Genomic DNA, 19420 nt, shown 5'->3' with positions numbered 1-19420 from the left:
CAGGGGTCTCACCCGTAACCTCGTGCACCGCCGTGTTCAATGCGAACCGCAGCTCAGGCAGCCACTTTGTCCAATCCTGATGATGGTCTCGACGAAGGATGCAATCATTGTCTTCAGGGTCCGGTTCACCCGCTCAGTGCGATTAGATTGGGGATGGTACGCTGTTGTCTTCAGGTGAACCACCCCCATTGCTTCCAAAATTCTTCGGCCTCTGAGCTGGTAAACTGCGGCCCCGGTCTGAGATGATGTTCTTCGCACCCCCATCGGGTAAAGATCTCATCCTTCAGGGTGGAACATATCTTCTTGGCTGTGGCATTAGCCATGGGAATAGCTCCACCCATCGGGTAAAATAGTCCACAACCACCATCAGGTAGGTCTTCCGGTCCTTACTAGTGGGTAATGGTCCCATTAGGTCCATGCCTAGGCTCTCCCCCAGGGTAGTGATGGTTACTGGCTGGGGCTGTCCTGAGGGGAGACCAGGTGGGGTTTTGTATTGCTGACAGGTGGTACAAGTCTGGACATGGGACCAGACGTCTTTGCGTATCGTCGGCCACCATGCCACCTCCAAGATTTTAAACAGTGTCTTAGTACGTCCAAGGTGACCACCGATCGGGCTGTCATGGTAATACTGTAGGAACTTGGGCACGTATGTCTCGGGCACTACCAACTGATAATGGTAACCCGGTCTTTTGTTGGAACACAGCGATAGAGTGCCCCTTGAAGTTCCCTATAATGTATGCGGTCAGACCTCCCCCCTGAGCCCTCTCTCAACCCCTGACACACAGGACTGGCTGCTTGAGAGTGAACAATTTCCTGCATGTTCAGGGGAAGATCAGGCCAAGGGTTAGAGACCGATACCGCACATACCATCGGTGCGGGCTCGTGCACCGGGATAAGGCATCGGGCACCACATTAGCACAACCCTTCCGATAGCACACCCTGAACGTGAACTGTTGGAGGCGCAAAACCCACCTTGTTAGCCTAGGCGTGGTCTTCGGCAATTGAATGCCCAGGTCAGAGCCCTATGGTGGTGTAGACTTCAAAGGATGTCCCTCCAGGAAGTGACGCCACTTTTCCACGGCCCACACGACAGCGAGGCATTCCTTCTCGGTGGTGGAATAATTATACTCGGCCCTTCAGTGACCGTGAAGCATAGGCCACCACTTCTCTTCTCCTTGATTAGTTTGAGCAAGAACGGCGCCAAGCCCGAGGACACTTGCGCCTGTGTGGACCTGAAAGGTTAATTTGGGATCAGGCTGTGCCAGGACTGGAGGTGATATCAATGCCTGTTTAAGTCTTTCAAAGGAGTCCTGGCACGTTGGTGACCACTCCCAGGGGGATCCCTTCCTCAGCAGCTGGAACAAAGGGGCAGCATGTCGGCAAACCCATGCACAAATTTGTGGAACCACCCAGCCATCCCCAGGAAGCGCTGGAGACTTTTACCTCCTGGGGCTGGGTAGTCCAAGATGGACTTAATTTTCTTTGGGTCTACCCGGACCCCGCCTGCCGACACCAAATGGCCGAGGAAGTTTAGATGGTCCTGTAGAAATCTACACTTCGGTGTTGAGTGTCAGATGAGCCTTCTGCAGTCGCTGGAAGATGTGATCAAGGTCCTTCAGATGTTGTGAGACAGATGGGGAGAATACGATGATGTCATCAATATACACGAAACAGGTCTTTCCAATGAGTCCCGGAGGACCTGCTCCATTAGCCGTTGGAATGAAGCCCCAGCGTTTTAAGTCCAAAGGGCATCACCCGAAACTGGAACAACCCCTCCGGGGTGATGACGGCAGTCTTCTCCATACTACTCTTCCCCATCCTCACCTGCCAATACCCGGACTTCAGATCAAGGGAGCTGAAAACCACTGCCCCATGCAAAGACTCCAAGATGTCATGAATGAGGGGCATGGGGTAAGCATCATCTAAGGTCTTCTTGTTCAGCTCCCGATAGTCACACAGAATCGGTAGGTCCCGTCGGCCTTCTGAACGAGCACCGCAGGGCTAGCCCAAGGCGAGGTGGAAGGCTCAATGACCCCATCCGCCAACATCTGGTCGACCCACTCCTTGATTATTCCTCTTTTCAGAGGCGACACTCTGTAAGCTCTGTGCCGAACAGGGACAGGGTCGACTGTGTGAATGTGGTGACACACCACCTCAGTCCGACCCAATTTGTCCGTCCACACAGAGTGCCACCTCCTAAGCAGCGGCTGAACGAGCTCCCGCTGTTCAAGAATAGCCTTCTCTACTGGGCTGGGCTGTCCACCAACTGCGCGAGGTAATAACACAAGTTAGGCCAAACCAGATTACTTTGAGCCTTCGTCCCAAACCGATGGACTCCACCCCCCGGCAACTCATACTCCAGCCGCGACAGATGGATGGTAAGACCTACCGACACCAGAGAGTCCATTCCCAGTAACAAGGGCATTGACAGGTGGTCATCTTCCAGGATGTAAACTTCTGTCTCCCAGTGTGTCTCATGTAAGCAGAACCTCATGGGAACCCTGCCCTTTGCCCGTCGCCCTTCCATCCGCAAGAAAGAATTTTACTTTTGCACTTTCCCATGAAGCTTTTCCCCACAAGCTGTATTTCATAAGGGTATAAGTGCTCCCTGTATCTACGACTGCCTCTCCAGTGACACCCCGCACTTGTACGGGCACCACTAAGAGGGCAAGGTGGCTTGCACCAAGGTGAGATCGGCCCGGGATCCACTGGGGCTTTCCCTCGTGGTTTGGACAGGGGACATCTCGAGACGTGGGACCCTTTCGAGACCCACTAAGCCCGATAGCCGCCCAATCCTTTTCCACTCGGGACCCCACCTTCACCAACTCATCGACCGATTTCACGACCCCCCTCAGAGTAGCAGCCACCCGAGGGTCACATGCATCAAGGACACGCGCAATATCTCTTCCTCACGCATGTCAGATCGCCACTTCAGACACAACGCACGGAATTCAAAGACAAAGTCCCGGAGGCTCTGCGATGGTTTTTGCACAAAGGTCCGGAGCTTTTCTTCCAACAGCGCCTGGTATTCGCCAGAGAGGAACGCATTCAGGAAAGCAGCGCAAACTCCGCCCAGGAGTTGTATTTGTGCCACTCAGCAAACCACCAAGAGCGTGCCGCCCGCTGAGTGCCGTGTTCAGGAATCCCGCAGCTCGGCTCCACTCAGAGGATGCAGCTCCACGAACACGCCGACCTCCTCTACAAAGTCGACAATGCCCGTGGGTGCACACTGAGGGCCAGCTTTGAAACTCCATCGCGGCACCGCAACGGACAAGGCCGACTGTCCCCAGTCGTTCCTCACTCCCGCTACAGGAGTCGACTGCCCCAGTGGCTGCGTGACGGCACGCCAGCTCTCTTGCACCTGCCTCCTGATCTCCTCTCTCATATTGGCTTCCAGGCGCTGCACACACTTCGCGAAGGACTGCTCCAGACGCTGCACCCTCACAACCGCTCCGAAACTCGGGCGGCTGTGGCATCGATAAGATCATGGACAGTTTCATCACGATTTAGAAAACTGAGGGCAATGTCATCAACCAGCGTCTCTAGCTGTTCTAGGCGCAACGCCAGGTCTTGCAGAAGCTGTCCTCGCGATCTCGGGCTGCTCCGGACTGGAGACACACAGGGTATCCAGCAGGCTCAACTCCTCCTCGAGAGTGGCTCTGACCGTAACGACGCGCGCCTAGGCAGCGACGCACATCAACCAGCGGTTCACTAAGTTCAAGTTCCTCGCCCTGCACTGCGCTTACAACAGACATGCTTCTGAAAGGGTGTAGTGAAGTCGCACTAGAAGGTGTCGTAAATAACCCTGGCTCCTACCGGCTCGCCAAAATCTGTAGCGGTCAGAAGCGCTAAGATTCACACCGCCGTGGAAGACGGTGATTTATTTATTTTATATGAGGATTACCAGGGACAACCCCAGCCTTGGCACGACACACACACACACACTACAGAGACAAAGAAAACGCACTGGGAACTTAAACGATAAAAAAAGTATAATGAAATTAAATTAACTAAATGAAAACAATAATACCACCCTGATCCCTTGGATATTACAATTAACAGATAAACATGACAAACACGCAGTAAAGTCCATGTATGAAATAATAGCGTGAAGTTATGTCCAGTGATTTGAATGAAGCGAGGAAATGGAAAAACACAGTCCTACCGGTAGTTGCTGAAGTAAGTTGACAGATGAATGGTTCAGGAGCGCTCCTTCTTCTGTGAAAGTCAAATAATCCAGACAACGTCCTCAGTAACAGTAAACAGGTAGACGAATGATTCCAGACCCCAACAGACAATACAATCCAGGACACGATGATATATGGCAGAAACGACAGGCAGTTCAACAGTTATAACAAGCACCAAACAAACAAAAAAAAACTTCTCCTCTTCGTCCCCTGCCCTCCTTTTGAACCCCTCTGGCCACCTTTGCCCCCAACAGCCCTGCAAGGACTGCTGGGAGATGCAGTTCTAACCAATGGTAGCACTGCTACAATACCACCTCCGTGTAGCATTAAGTCTCTGTCCAGACTATTTTTAGGTGTTGCTTCAAACTCTCTGTTTCCCACCTTAATTCAAAATTCTTATCCTTTCAGTTGATTTTAAGAAGCATTTGAAGACTATTGTTTGTTGAATTTCTGTCTAACTGATACCGATTGTTAAGGTACTGTCTCCTATGAATTGTAACACCCTGCATTTTGTTCAGTGTTGTCCACTTGCACTGATTAATTTTATAACCATTCATCCATTATCCAACCTGCTTTTTTTCTAAATCTTATTCCCAAACAGTCCACATACTGATATTTATTCAGATTATGTTAACCTGTTTTGAAAGTTATTTTGAATAAAATCATATGGTAAGAAAAAATTTTAAATCTAAATATTCTGTTAGCATGAACACTATCTAGAGGTTGATAGAGTTGAGTCCACTATGACTCCTAGGTACATCTCATGAGGGCCATTTTGAAGTTTTAGACTTCCAACTCTAACATTTTAACTTCCTATGTGTAATATTTTGTATTTACTTGCATTAAATTTTACCTACTACAAATCTGCCCAGACCTGTATGCTATCCATGTCCATTTTTAATAATAAAATTAATTCCTTTTCATCTGCCAGTCCACTTAACTTGGTATCACACACTTAACCAGATTGTTATTTATATTCCTATACAGATCATTTATTGTATTCACACAAACAGACTCTGTGGCATTTATTACTCTGAGAATAACCTTTCTGCAGTGTTTAGTTCCCTTTTAAAATTTTAGATAAAACATAATTAATAATTTCCAATCTGTGTGGCATTCATTCTTTAAGTGATTCACAATTAATTACTAAACATTTTATAAAGTTAATTTAATAAAATACATTCTGAGAAACTATTAACGTATTCACTTTGCAGTGTTTGGGTGCCTAAGTGAACTGAGAATTTCAATGTAGGGATATTGTGTGTGCCTTGTAATCATATTATTATGTGAATTTCTTAATGCCAGTTACATATATCCAAGTGTCGTTTTTTAAGGAAAGTTTTTAAAATTTTAATTTAAAAATTTTAGCTTTGGGCTCCTGTACATGTTTCAATTATACTGTTAAAATCTGGAACATGTTATATTTTAGTGAGGTGCTACAAGACAGCTTTTTCCATCTCAAAGATTCACTGAGCTGTGTATTTGAAAATAGCATTTATTTGTGATAAGGCATTTGCATGGATATGGTATATATATTAAAATAAGGTACACTTGAGGGGCATCACTTTTAACACACAGAATTCTGAAAAGGTTTCCTACACCATAACCCTCTGCATTCTGTGTTATAGCCAATTCTGCATCTATCTAAACACTGTGCCCCGAATTTCCACTTCTTTAAGGCTGACATTAAACCTTTCCTCTGCAACATTATCAAGTGTTTTATAAAAATTCAAATATAAATAATATCATATGTACCTGTCTGGTTTTATCCTTTTGTTGTTTGCTTACAGAGTTCTAGACTATTACTAAAACATGACCTCCTTCTTCTGAACCCATGGTGACTGTTCAGTAAAACATCTGTTCTTGCCATGTGTGGCTCACTCTTTTCCTAACAATTCTTTCCATTAAAATACATGTGATGATAGTTAAGTTTAATATACTGGAATAATGTTTTCTATTTTCGAGTCTCTAGGAATTTTCCCAATATGCAGCGACTTTTGAAAAATATGGGTCAAGGGGTTATATATGAACTCACTAACCTTCTTAAGCACTTGAAGATGAATGTTATGTGGTTCTAGATTTCAGCCTATTTAATCTAAGCAGTGTTTCTCCCTCTACAATTTTCTAATCCCTCAGTACCTCCTTAGTAGTCCCTGTTATTCCAGAAAGAGATCATCCACTTCTTCACTTACAAAGAAAACTTCAGAAAAATGCAGTTTAAAGCATTCACTTTTTCATTGTCTATAAATTGAAATTCTCCCTTAGTGTTCCTCATACACTTTAGATCCTTCTTTACCATTTTTGTACTACTAAAATACTAAAAGAATCTGTTTGGATCATCTTTTCCCTTTAATGCAATATTCCTCTCTAACTGTTTCTTAGCATCTTTGTAATAGTTACCCTCATGCTCTCATTCACGTGTAATAAAAGACAAAAGAAAGTGTAAAGGCATGGGGCACAACCATTTGTTCCCTGTATAAGTGAAGATGTTGACAAAAGCAATAACCACAATTAGCATATTTTCACACGCAAGACTACTGGAAGTAGAGCTGGTTTTCAAGTAAGGCAGGTGGAAGATGTGGGTTAAGGATGCTAGAAACAGGAAGTTATATCATGGGTCTTCATTCAACAGTCTCACAATATGCAGAGGGAGGAAGAGGAGAGGCATTATGAGAGAACATCAACCACCAACTCAGAGTGAAATTGCCATTTGATAAGCCCTGAAGCTGTCTTCCAAGTACATATTTGTACCACCCCTCGGCCCAGACCGAAGAGGTCATATATTTGGGAAAGAGAATCAGCGTTGGTGTAGAAGGAGCAACAGTGATTTTGGATGATAAATTCAAATGGATGGAGATCCAAAAACTATCTGGTGACATGCAGATTTAACTGTTTGTTGAAAACCATCCACTGAAGGGGGTGTGGTCAGTGAAAAGAGCAAACACACTGCAGAGAAAGTAGTATCTCAGCTGTTGTATTGCAATTTAAACACTAAAGCCCCCCTTCCACTGTTGCATACTTTGTCTCCTGGACCAATAGTTTTTGGCTCAAGTACATGAATGGATGTTCAACACCATAGATATGTTTGCATGGCACTTAGACCAATGACTGAACCGTCAGTCTGGAGGATAAAAAGCAAAGAAAAATATGGAGCCAATAAAAATGGTGCTGATGTAAAGAACTGCATTAGATCATAATATGCAGTCTCCACTTTTTTATCCCATATTATTATATTGGGTGCTCACTTTTTGTGAGGTTTATCAAGAGCATAGCATACTCAGGGAAGCAAGGCATGAACCGGTGGTAATACCCAGCTAACCCCAAGAAAGCTTGAATCTGCTGCTTGGTTCATATACAGGACCAGTCTAGTATGGTATGCACTTTGGTACACTGAGGCTGAAGAGCCCCCACACCCTGCCTGAAGCCTCTATATTTAGCCTCAGTTTTAGCCAAAAATAAAACATTTTCAGGCTTATTTGGAAACTGGCCGTTCTGGGGCCATAGTACTTTATCCAGCTGACACTGTAAGTTGGCATTCTGAATTGGAGTATTCGATACTTCCAGTGACCTCTAGGGGTGCTGAATGTGTTTTCCTTCTTAGTGGATTTTGTTAAGTGAATTTTCCAGTATACTTTTGTCATGTCAAAAACTCAGCCACAGGGATGCACAAACCAGTATGTTTCTTCGTGCCGGTCCTAAGCCCAGATTAATGGGGAGGGTTACATCAGGAAGGACATCTGGTGTAAAATTTTGCCAAATCAATATGCGGACAACAATACAAATTTTCATACCAGATCGGTCGAGCCCCGGGTTAACAACGACCACCACCAGTACTGTTAGCCAACAGGGTGCGGGCGGAAATTAAGCTACTGTTGGCCGAAGAAGAAGAAGGAGAAGAAGAGGTGGGAGACGTGTCTGGGGGCAAAAGGAGAGGAGGAAGGTAAAGAGAGTGGAACTGAGGGTAGGAACTTTGAATGTTGGCAGTATGACTGGTAAGGGGAGAGAGTTAGCAGTTATGATGGAGAGAAGGAAGGTTGACATATTGTGCGTGCAAGAGACTAAATGGAAGGGGAGTAAGGCCAGGTGGATTGGAGGTGGATTCAAATTTTTCTATCATGGTGTGGATGGGAGAAGAAATGGGGTAGCAGTTATTATGAAGGAGCAGTATGTTTAAGAGTGTTTTGGAGGTGAAAAGAGTGTCAGGCAGAGAAATGATTATGAAGCTGAAAATTGGAGGTGAGATGATGAATGTTGTTAGTGCATGTGCACCACAAGTTGGGTGTGCAATGGATGAGAAAGAAGATTTTTGGAGTGAGTTGGATGAAGTGATGAACAGTGTACCCAAGTGATAGAAAGTGGTGATTGGAGCAGATTTCATATGGGCATGTTGGTGAAGGGAACAGTGGAGATGAGGAGGTGATGGCTAAGTATGGTGTCAAGGAGAGGAATAAAGAAGGTCAGAGGATAGTGGATTTTGCAAAAGAATGGACATCTCTGTGGTGAATACGTATTTTAAGAGGAGGGAGTAACATAGGGTTATGTACAAGAGTGGAGGAAGATGCACACAGGTAGATTACATCCTATGCAGAAGAGTTGATCTGAAGAAGATTCAAGACTGCAAAGTGGTGGCAGAGGAAAGTGTAGTTAATCAGCATAGGATGGTGGTTTGTAGGATAACGTTGGGGATCAAGAAGAGGAAGAGAGTGAGGGCAGAGCCAAGGATCAAATGGTGGAAGTTGAAAAAGGAAGACTGTAAGGTTGAGTTTAGGGAGGAGGTGAGACAGGCACTGGGTGACAGTGAAGAGTTACCAGACAGCTGGGAAACTACAGCAGATGTAGTAAGGGTGACAGCAAGAAGGGTGCTTGGCGTGACATGTAGAAAGAGAAGGGAGGAAAAGGTTTTCCTCCTGGTGGAATGAGGAAATACAGGAGAGTATACAGAGGAAGAGGATGGCAAAAACGTAGTGGGATAGTCCGAGAGATGGAGAAAGTAGACAGGAGTACAAGGAGATAAGGCCAAGGCTCAAGAAAAGGCGTTTGATGAGTTGTATGAGAGGTTGGACACTAAGGAGGGAGAAAAGGACCTGTACCGTTTGGCTAGACATAGGGACCAGGCTGCGAAAGATGTGCAGAAGGTTAGGGTGAGTAAAACACGTAACAGGAGACAGCACAAAGTTTTGGGGTTCGCCAGCCCGTATATTGTACAGAAATAATAACTCTTGCCTCGTTATACAGTTCAAAAATAAACATTCATAACGCGACACGAAGCATGGCGTCGCGCCATTTTATTGGGGAGGAGCCGGAAGTGGAGGAATGCTGGGACGGACCGTGAGGGTGGCTGGGAAGGGTGACGTCAGGGCAAGATGGCGGAGGAAGGGCGGAAGTACGCACTGCGGTCAAAACCCGGCTATGAGGGAGGGAGGTCTTTTTCCTATGAGGAAGCAGAGAGAGAAAGTTAGTACCCCACCATTCCCTGCCGGCGAACACATTCCCAGGTGTGGTCGAATCAGTCCGGTCTCCTACTGGCAGGCGTGACACGATCCCCTTAGCCCAGGACCGTCAGGTCGGGCGGACCTAACCGGTCGTGAACACGAGAGGGCATCGGCATTGGCCTGAAGGGTGCCCCGGCGATAAGCGACAGTGAACTTATATTGTTGCAAGTCCAGAAACCACCTGGTGACCCGCGGGTTCGTCTCTTTATGTAGGGACATCCACTGAAGTGCAGCATGATCGGTCACCAGAGCGAACTCGCGGCCCAACAGGTAGTAGCGGAGATGGGTCACCGCCCACTTAATGGCCAAGGCCTCCCTCTCCACTGCCGCGCACGAGTCTCGGTCCATCAGTTTCCGCTTAAGTACATCACGGGGTGCTCGACACCGTCGACGCTTTGGCTTAACACGGCGCCCAGGCCTGTATCCGAAGCGTCGGTCTGGAGAATAAACGGGAGCCCAAAATCGGGCGACCGTAATACAGGTGCCGACGTCAGGGCCTTCTTTAGGTCAGAGAATGCTCGTTCCGCCTTGTCGGTCCACACCACATATAGGGAGCCCTTTTTGTCAGATTAGTCAAGGGTGCTGCCTCTCGGAGAAGCGGGAACAAACCGGCGGTAGTACCCGCTAGCCCCAAGAAAGCCTGCACCTGCCTCTTGGTACTCGGACGGGCCATTCTAGGATGTCTTTAACTTTGAGCACTGCGGTCGCACCTGTCCCGTCCTACTAGGTAGCCTAAATACTTGGCCTCCTTTAAGCCAAAATAACCCTTCCGGGGGTTGATACGGAGGCCGGCTTTAGCTAGTGTTCGGAGGACAGCTGCGACCTGCAGTAGATGCTCCTCCCAGGTGCCGGAATAGATGACCACGTCATCCAGGTAGGCGGCACTATAGGACTGGTGGGGCTTTAGCACTCTGTCTACCAGACGCTGGAAAGTCGCTGGGGCCCGTGCAGCCCAAATGGGAGAACCTTGTACTGCCAGTGCCCGCTAGGGTGCTAAAGGCTGTTTTCTCTTTAGCGGATGCCGTTAAGGAATTTGCCAATACCCTTTTGTCATATCAAGAGTAGTCAAGTAACGTGCCGTACTCCAGGCTCAAGGAGGTCGCCAATACGGGGCATCGGGTAGGCATCGAACTTGGAGACCTGATTCAGACGCCGGAAGTCGTTACAGAACCTCCAGGAGCCGTTCGGCTTGGAGATGAGGACGATAGGGCTGGACCAGGGACTATGGCTTTCTTCAATTATGTCCATGTCCAACATTCGTTGTACCTCCAGTTCCACCTCTGCGCGTTTTGCCTCCGGGAGTCTATAGGGCCTCTCCCGGATGATCACCCCGGGGTCCGTGATGATGTCATGGGCAATCAGCGAGGTCCGGCCGGGTGACTCGCTCACCACTTCGGGAATGGCACGGAGGGTTTGAATCAGTTCCTGCCGCTGCCTGGGGTTTAGCTCTTAGCCCGAGGTTAAGAGAGGTTGTGCTCGTGAAAAGGAGAGTGACCTATGGGAGGCAGGAAGCTCCTCCCGGTCTTTCCAAGGTTTTAACAAATTAATGTGATAGATCCTCTCGCCGGTCGACGCATTGGGTTGTTTTACCAAATAGTCGACGCAGCCCTTTCTTTCCTTAACCTCGTAAGGCCCTTGCCAGTGAGCGAGCAACTTGGAGTGGGAGGTGGGAGCGAGCACCATAACTCGGTCCCCAGGGCGGAACTCCCTGAGGACGGAGTTGCGGTTGTAACACCGGCCTGCGCTGCCTGCACAAGTCATGTGTTCCTTTAGAAGGGGTCCAATTTTAGTGAGTCGATCGCGAAGTTGCTCGTACTCTAATATGTTGGAGGAGGGAAGGGCCTCAGCCTCCCAGCCCTCTTTTAGTATGTCGAGAATTCCTCGGGTTGTCGCCCATACAATAATTCAAAGGGGAGAAGCCCGTAGAGGCCTGAGGTACCTCCGGTAAGCAAAAGCACAAGTGGGAGGAGCTGATCCCAGTTCCTACCGTCGCGCTGACTGCCTTGGAGCATCTGCTTAAGCGTCTGGTTAAATCGCCTCGACCAGCCCGTCAGTCTGCGGGTGATAGACAGACGCTTTCAGGTGCTTTATTTTCAGTAATTTGGCTACTTCCCTGAACGTATCCGAAGTAAAGGGCGTACCCTGGTCCGTGAGGACTTCTTTGGGAATACCGACCCTGGAAAATAAGTTAACCAACTCCGTCGCGATGCTCTTAGTATTAGCGGGCGCAGGGGAACCGCCTCTGGGTACCGAGTGGCATAATCCACCATGACAAGTATGTATTTATAGCCACGGGATGAGGGCTCCAGGGGCCCCACTAGGTCGACCCCTATTCTTTCAAAAGGAACATCAATCAGGGGTATGGGAACTAAAGGAGCACGGTCCCTCCTAGGAATCTGGTGTATCTGACACTCCGGACAGGACTGGCAGAAACGCCGGACCTCCTCATTAATTCCCGGCCAATAAAAGCGGAGCTTGATTCTCTCCAGCGTTTTTCGGCCCGAGGTCGGGCGCCAAGGAGGTGGCGTGTGCTAAACTCGCATACCTCCCGCCGGAAGGTACGCTGGGATTAGCAGCAGCTTCGCACCTCGCCCCCATGGGTTGCCACCCGGTACAACAGATCGTTTTCAAGGACGAAAAAGGGCTCCCGTGGCGTGGTACCGTCGGCTAATGAGCTATTCGGCAAAACGACAGCATTCCGGGCAAAGCGCAGGGAGTCATCGTTCCACTGTTCTCTCTTAAATGAGGCTGGCGTGGACCGGTATTGGTGGTCCAGGCTGCCGAGAGGGTCTTGTGACCTGGCCCCCGGAAGAGTCCCTTGGCTAGTCCCTTCCCCGGCGGAGTCCTCGGGTCTGAGCCTGTAGCGGCGGAGCGTCCCCGAAGCACCAGCGCCACTAGGGCCTGCCCTTATACACGCCGTGGAGACCGGGAGGGTTGCCTGCCCCCTCCATCACTAGATCCAACAAGGCCCCGGGAGCAGTGGGGGTCTTACCGCTCATTCTTTTTGACCAGTCTTGTCCCAAAATTACTGGATAGGGGGGTTCGGGTAGCACAGCGACCGTCATTTGGGTTATTTCCCCCTTCCAGGTAACATAGCATTGCGCGGAACGATACGACCTGGTCCCCCCATGTACACAAGTGACTGACAAATGTTCTTTCCGCCATTGTCGCGGTAAGACCAAACGGCGAGCTACAATGGTAATGTTGCTGCGGAATCAAACAAAGCCACCACTGAGTGCCCATTTAACAACACTACCCCCGTGTTCGGAGTCGCCAAGGGATGCGGCGGGGGACAGTACCTCTCCAGGGATGTCCAGGTGCAATCCATGGCTCCGCCGTGGTGTTGAATGGACAGGTTGGTAGCAAGTGGCCGGTCTCGCCACACTTGTAACAGCGCGGCGGGACCGGTTTTTCTCTGGGTCTCGGCGGCGCTTCCGCAGCGCGTCGAGAGGGCTCGGGGTGGGCCGCCCTACTCTGTCGGTTCCCACGGCGGATCCTCGGCCCCCAGCTCGGAGGACCGCGAGCTGTCGCTCCAGAACGTCTAAGAGGCCCGGCATGTCCTTGTAAGCGTGCGCCCGGACCTGCTGGGCAAGGGCGCTGGGCATTGCGTTAACCAGGCCTTCACAGGCCACCTGCTCAACGACTCTCCGAGCCTGGGGTCCCTCTGGCGTAGCCAGCGCCCCATTTTGCCCCAGAACTCGAACGCCTGGGCGCGTGCAGGCTTTTCAGGGTCAAATGCCCAGTTTCGCCACTCTGATGCCTGCTGGCCCGGCGTGATGCCGTAGCGCCAGGATCTCAGACTTCAGGCGGTCATAGCCCGCAGCCTCTTCCTCGGGAGGTCATAGTAGGCCCGCTGCGGTCCCTTCAGAAATGGCGCCAGTATGGCGCCCACTGGACCGCTGCCACTCGTTCCGGGTGGCCGTCCGTTCAAACACACCCAAATAAGCCTCGATGTCGTCGGCGTCGGTCAGTGGCACCAACGGCGGAGGCGTCAGTTTAGTTGGGTCTGGCCGGGCTCTCTGGGCCTCTACTAACCTGGCCTTGGTAGCCTCCAGCTCCCTGGTGGTTGCGGCTTGCGCTTGCTGCAGGGCCTGGAGCTGGGCATTCATACCCTGCAGCACGGTGTTGAGGTCCTGTCCCTCTGTCATTCTTGGGGATCCTAGATCCTGCCAACTACGCCACTGTAAAACACGTAACAGGAGACAGCACAAAGTTTTGGGGTTCGCCAGCCCCGTATATTGTACAGAAATAATAACTCTTGCCTCGTTATACAGTTCAAAAATAAACATTCATACGCGACACGAAGCATGGCGTCGTGCCATTTTATTCGGGAGGAGCCGGAAGTGGAGGAATGCTGGGACGGACCGTGAGGGTGGCTGGGAAGGGTGACGTCAGGGCAAGATGGCGGAGGAAGGGCGGAAGTGCCGCACTGCGGTCAAAACCCGGCTATGAGGGAGGGAGGTCTTTTTCCTATGAGGAAGCAGAGAGAAAGTTAGTACCCCACCATTCCCTGCCGGCGAACACATTCCCAGGTGTGGTCGAATCAGTCCAGCGGTCTCCTACTCGCTGGCGTGCGTGACCACGATCCCCCTTAGCCCAGGACCGTCAGGTCGGGCGGACCTGATGCGTGAACACGAGAGGGCATCGGCATTGGCCTGAAGGGTGCCCGGCGATAGCGACAGTGAACTTATATTGTTGCAAGTCCAGAAACCACCTGGTGATCGCCCAACAGGTAGTAGCGGAGATGGGTCACCGCCCACTTAATGGCAAGGCCTCCCTCTTCACTGCCGCGTGCAGTCTCGCGGTCCATCAGTTTCCGGCTTAAGTACATCACGGGTGCTCGACACCGCCGACGCTTGGCTTAACAGCGCCCAGGCCTGTATCCGGCGTCGGTCTAGAAAGATGGAAACGTACTCAAGCGAGGAGAGTGTGTTGAGCAGACGGAAAGAGTACTTTGAGAGGCTGATGAATGAAGAGAAGAGAAAGAGAAGAGGTTGGATGATGTGGAGATAGTGAATCAGGAAGTGCAACGCATTAGCAAGGAGGAAGTAAGGACACCTTTGCAGAGGATGAAAAATGGAAAGGCTGTTGATATAGATGAAATACCTATGGAAGCATGGAGGTGTTTAGGAGAGATGACAGTGGAGTTTTTAACCAGATTGTTTAATGGAATCTTGGAAAGTGAGAGGATGCCTGAGGAGGGGAGAAGAAGTGTACTGGTGCCGATTTTTAAGAATAAGGGGGATGTGCAGGATTGCAGTAACTACAGGGGAATATAATTGATGAGCCACAGCATGAAGTTATGGGAAAGAGTAGTGGAAGTTAGATTAAGAGGTGAGGTGATGCTTAGTGAGCAGCACTATGGTTTCTTGTCAAGAAAGAGCACCACAGATGCAATGTTTGCTCTGAGGATGTTGATGGAGAACTTTAGAGAAGGCCAAAAGGAGCTGCAATGCTACTTTGTGGACCTTGAGAAAGCATATGACAGGGTACCTCAAGAGGAGCTGTGGTATTGTATGAGGAAGTCGGGAGTGGCAGAGAAGTACGTAAGAGTTGTACAGGATACAGTATGTATGAGGGAAGTGTGACAGTGGTGAGGTCTACGGTAGGAGTCATGGATGCATTCAACATAGAGGTGGGATTACATCAGGAGGGATCGGCTGTGAGCCCTTTCTTATTTGCAATGATGATGGACAGGTTGACAGAGGAGATTAGACAGGAGTCCCCGTGGACTATAATGTTTGCTGATGACATTGTGATCTGTAGTGATATTAGGGAGCAGGCTGAGGAGACCCTGGAGAGATGGAGATACAGTATGCTCTAGAGAGGAGTGGAATGAAGGTCAATAGGAACAAGAGAGAATACATGAGTGTAAATGAGAGGGAGGTCAGTGGAATGGTGAGGATGCAGTGGGTAGAGTTGGCAAAGGTGGATGAGTTTAAAAAATTGGGAGCAACAGTACAGAGTAATGGGGATTTTGGAAGAGAAGTGAAAAAGAGAGTGCGGGCGGAGTGGAATGGGTGGAAAAGAGTGTCAGGAGTAATTTGTGACAGACGGGCATCAGCGAGAGTCAAAGGGAAGGTCTACAGGACAGTACTGAGACCAGCTCTGTTATATGGGTTGGAGACGGTGGCACTGACCAGAAAGTAGGAGACATAGCTGGAGGTGGCAGAGTTAAAGATGCTAAGATTTTCATTGGTTGTGACGAGGATGGATAGGATTAGAAATGAGTACATTAGAGGCTCAATTGAAGTTGGACAGTTGGGGAAAAAAAAGTCAGAAAGGGCGAGATTGTGTTGGTTTGAACATGTGCAAAGGAGATATGCGGGGTATATTGGGAGAGGGATGCTAAGGATAGAGCTGCCAGGGAAGAGGAAAAGAGGAAGGCCTAAGCGAAGGTTTATGGATGTAGTGAGAGAGGACATGCAGGTGATGGGTGTAACAGAATAAGATGCAGAGGACAGAAAGATATGAAAGAAGATGATCTGGTGTGGCAACCCCTAATGGGAGCAGTCGAAAGAAGAAGAAGAAGACTATTGTCATGTCAAATGTGGTCAAAAATTGTGACTTTCCGAGTCACTCAAGGAGCTCATTCTATTGCAGCAAAAGTTATTTGTCAAATTGGGAGGTCATTACAAAAATGTCAACTTAGCTTTTGGACCGCAATGATAGGGCTAGACCTGAGGCTAAAACTCTCCTCAATAACATAAACATCTAGCATTTATTTGATCTCAAGTTTCAAGCTTCACTTCTTCACATTTTGCCTCAGTGTGTCAGTAAGGGTGTCTCTGACAATGACCATTGATTCTGTGATAATATTATGCACAATCTGAGTGAATTTATCAATCACCACTACCGTGACTACTTGGGTGCCAAATTAGAGACAAAATGAAGCTGTCTTTTGAGAGCAAAATAAAAACAGGGTTGACAAGAGGAAAGATCTGGTTCCCATTCCTTTCATTGTTACAACAAATTAATGTGGTAGACTTGTTTGGCTGGATGGCAATTTTGCTCTTTTACCAAACAGTTGACCAAGCGTTTCCTTTCACAAGCACCCTGCCAATTGGGCAAATAATGTGAAGTGGGAATGAGAATTATGTTTTCATTGGATTGAACTCTGATGGTTGTGTAATTGTTATATAGGTGGGCCTGTGCTGTTAGCACACATTCATTATTAGTATCTAGCAAGGGTTGAATTTAATCAAATCTATTGTGCAACCCAGATAACAGACAATTCTGGAACAATTTGATTGATTCTAGGAACTTAAGATTCTTTTATCCATCCATCCATTATCCAACCCGCTACTGTATATCCTAACTACAGGGTCGTGGGGATCTGCTGGGGCCAATCCCAGCCACCACAGAGCGCAAGGCAGGAAACAAACCCCGGGCAGGGTGCCAGCCCACCACAGAGGTTCTTTTATGATAATGGAAAATATATTGTGGCCCAGAAATGGCCCAAATGTAACCAAGACATAATTAGTGATTTATATGATGCATGGATTCAGGACCAAACGCAGCCCAGATACTATCAGACACAAGTATCTCTGGCAATACAGTCATGGGCCAAATATGGCCCAACTGTAACCAGCAACATTTAGGAGTTTTTTTGCAATTAGTATACTGATCCGAATGTGGTCCATATTTAACCAAGAACATGTAATATGTTTTGCCAATATGATTATGGACCAAAAGTGGTCCAGCTATATTCAGCCTTATGTAAGGATTGCCCGCTGTTCAGATTCTATACAAAACACTGCCCAAATACAATTCAGCACAAGTCTAATATATCTGGCATTGCAGTTCTCGGCTAAAATAAAGCTTAACTGTAACCAGAAACATTCAGAGGTTTTAATGGCATTTGTATTTTGTGCTTAATGTTCCCCAAATGCAATTAACCATTAGTTAAAAGGTGTATGTCATTTCCAGTTTGGGCCAACGATGGCCCAGCTATAACTAGCCACATATATCTGTGAAAGGCCTTTTTGGCAGGGACACTTTAACTGTAAAAATGTAGGAAAAATAATCCACCAAATTATCCAAACAGTCAAATGGTGTTATGTACACAAACAACAAGTGAGAAAGTATAAAAAGATTTTAACAAATAAATAAATAACCTGAGTCCAGTGCAAAAATCTTCCTTATTTATAAAATATGACTCTGATGCAGCCTTGAGCAAAACAAGCTCCTCTGCACCTAGAACAATGAGGAGCCTCCATTAAAGCAGCCAGCCACTGAGCCACTCTCTCCAGTAAGCGCTATCCCTTGTACTCTTCTTTGCTACCTCTTAGCCAGGTTATCCGACCCCTAGTGGATGATGTCTTAACACTTACAATCTGCATGTCATTTTTCTCCAGGACTACCCTGCAACTGGACAGAACTAACTGTTGTCTTAAAGTGGAAGATACTCTGTTTCACTCAAATCAAAACTGTACACAGTACATCCTAATATGAGAAGTAATAACAAAATGAATCAAGAAACAACACTGGGTGAAGCGATGGTCCAGGGTGCTTGTGATAGGAAAGGTGGGTGGCAAGCAAGGCAGTATTATGAATGCATTTCTTGAAGTGAATAGAAGACATTCAGCCTATGTTTAAAACTGTTCTTGAATGTGTCCTTGTGGGTTTTTTTAATATGATGTTTGTTTTTTAAAGAAGCTTAATTTTAGGTAATACTTTTGTTGGAAAACTTTGTTTGAAAAAGTATTTTGTGTAGAATTTTAAGTCTTTAAAAAGTCAAGCTGTAGTTAAGTATAGTTTTATTTTCATGCTTTCTTTTAATTAACTTTTTAATATATTCTGCCACTTTTTTTACTACTCTTTTCTAAGTTTGTGAAAAGTCATTTGTTCTTTTAAAGATAAATAAAACACCCAGGGCCTCATGTATAACGTGTTAACCACCAGGGGGAGCACTGCTGCCCAAACCTGACGCAGCCATATGTAGCACACAAGTTCAAGGCACACAAGTTTTTATTTTTCTTTTACCTCGTGGGAAACACATTCCCGCATTTCCCACAAGCACAACACAGTTCCAAAGCACAGCACTACACAAATATCTCTTCTTCTTACTCTCTCTCTTTTCTCCTCCACTCCTTCTGGCAAGCTTCATCTCCCTCCTCCCAACTCTGGCATTTGGAGTGGTGGCTTCTGGCTCCTATTATAAGGCATCCGGAAGTGTCTTATGGTCACAAAATTAAACATTAAAAAAGTGAATGAAGGGTTTTTCTCAGGATTAGGATTGGAAAGGAATATTACATAATTTTGAACATAACAGTATATAAGAAGATAATGTTTTTATTATTCTGCCATTCAAAATCTCTTGCTGGTTCACACTCTTCTTCATTTTCAGTAAATGATTTCCATGAAGTGCGCATTAAAGGTGTAAACATTCCTCAAAAGTATACTTATTTTAATACAAGGTGTTTTCCCCATGCAATTCTCTGCAGTAAGATGTTAATTGAGCAAGTTGCCATAGCAGTGCTACATGTTCTTAAAATAAATAAACATCAGTTTCTGCATTTTTCTTCAAATGGGTTTAAAGGAAGCTCAACAATATCTTTGCTCCCAAGAAAATATAACATGCATCAGACAGCAGAGCTCTTCTGCTACTACTGCACTTCTTTATATAATTTTCATGACTGGAATCCTTCTTGCAACATTTGGAAACCTAATTGTGATCATTTCCATTTCTCACTTCAAGATTCTGTACACACCAACAAATGTGCTGACACTCTCACTTGC

The sequence above is a fragment of the Polypterus senegalus genome, chromosome 3 (assembly GCF_016835505.1).
Source record: "Polypterus senegalus isolate Bchr_013 chromosome 3, ASM1683550v1, whole genome shotgun sequence".
Lineage (NCBI taxonomy): Eukaryota > Metazoa > Chordata > Cladistia > Polypteriformes > Polypteridae > Polypterus > Polypterus senegalus.
Note: the sequence above shows the minus strand (reverse complement) of the source record.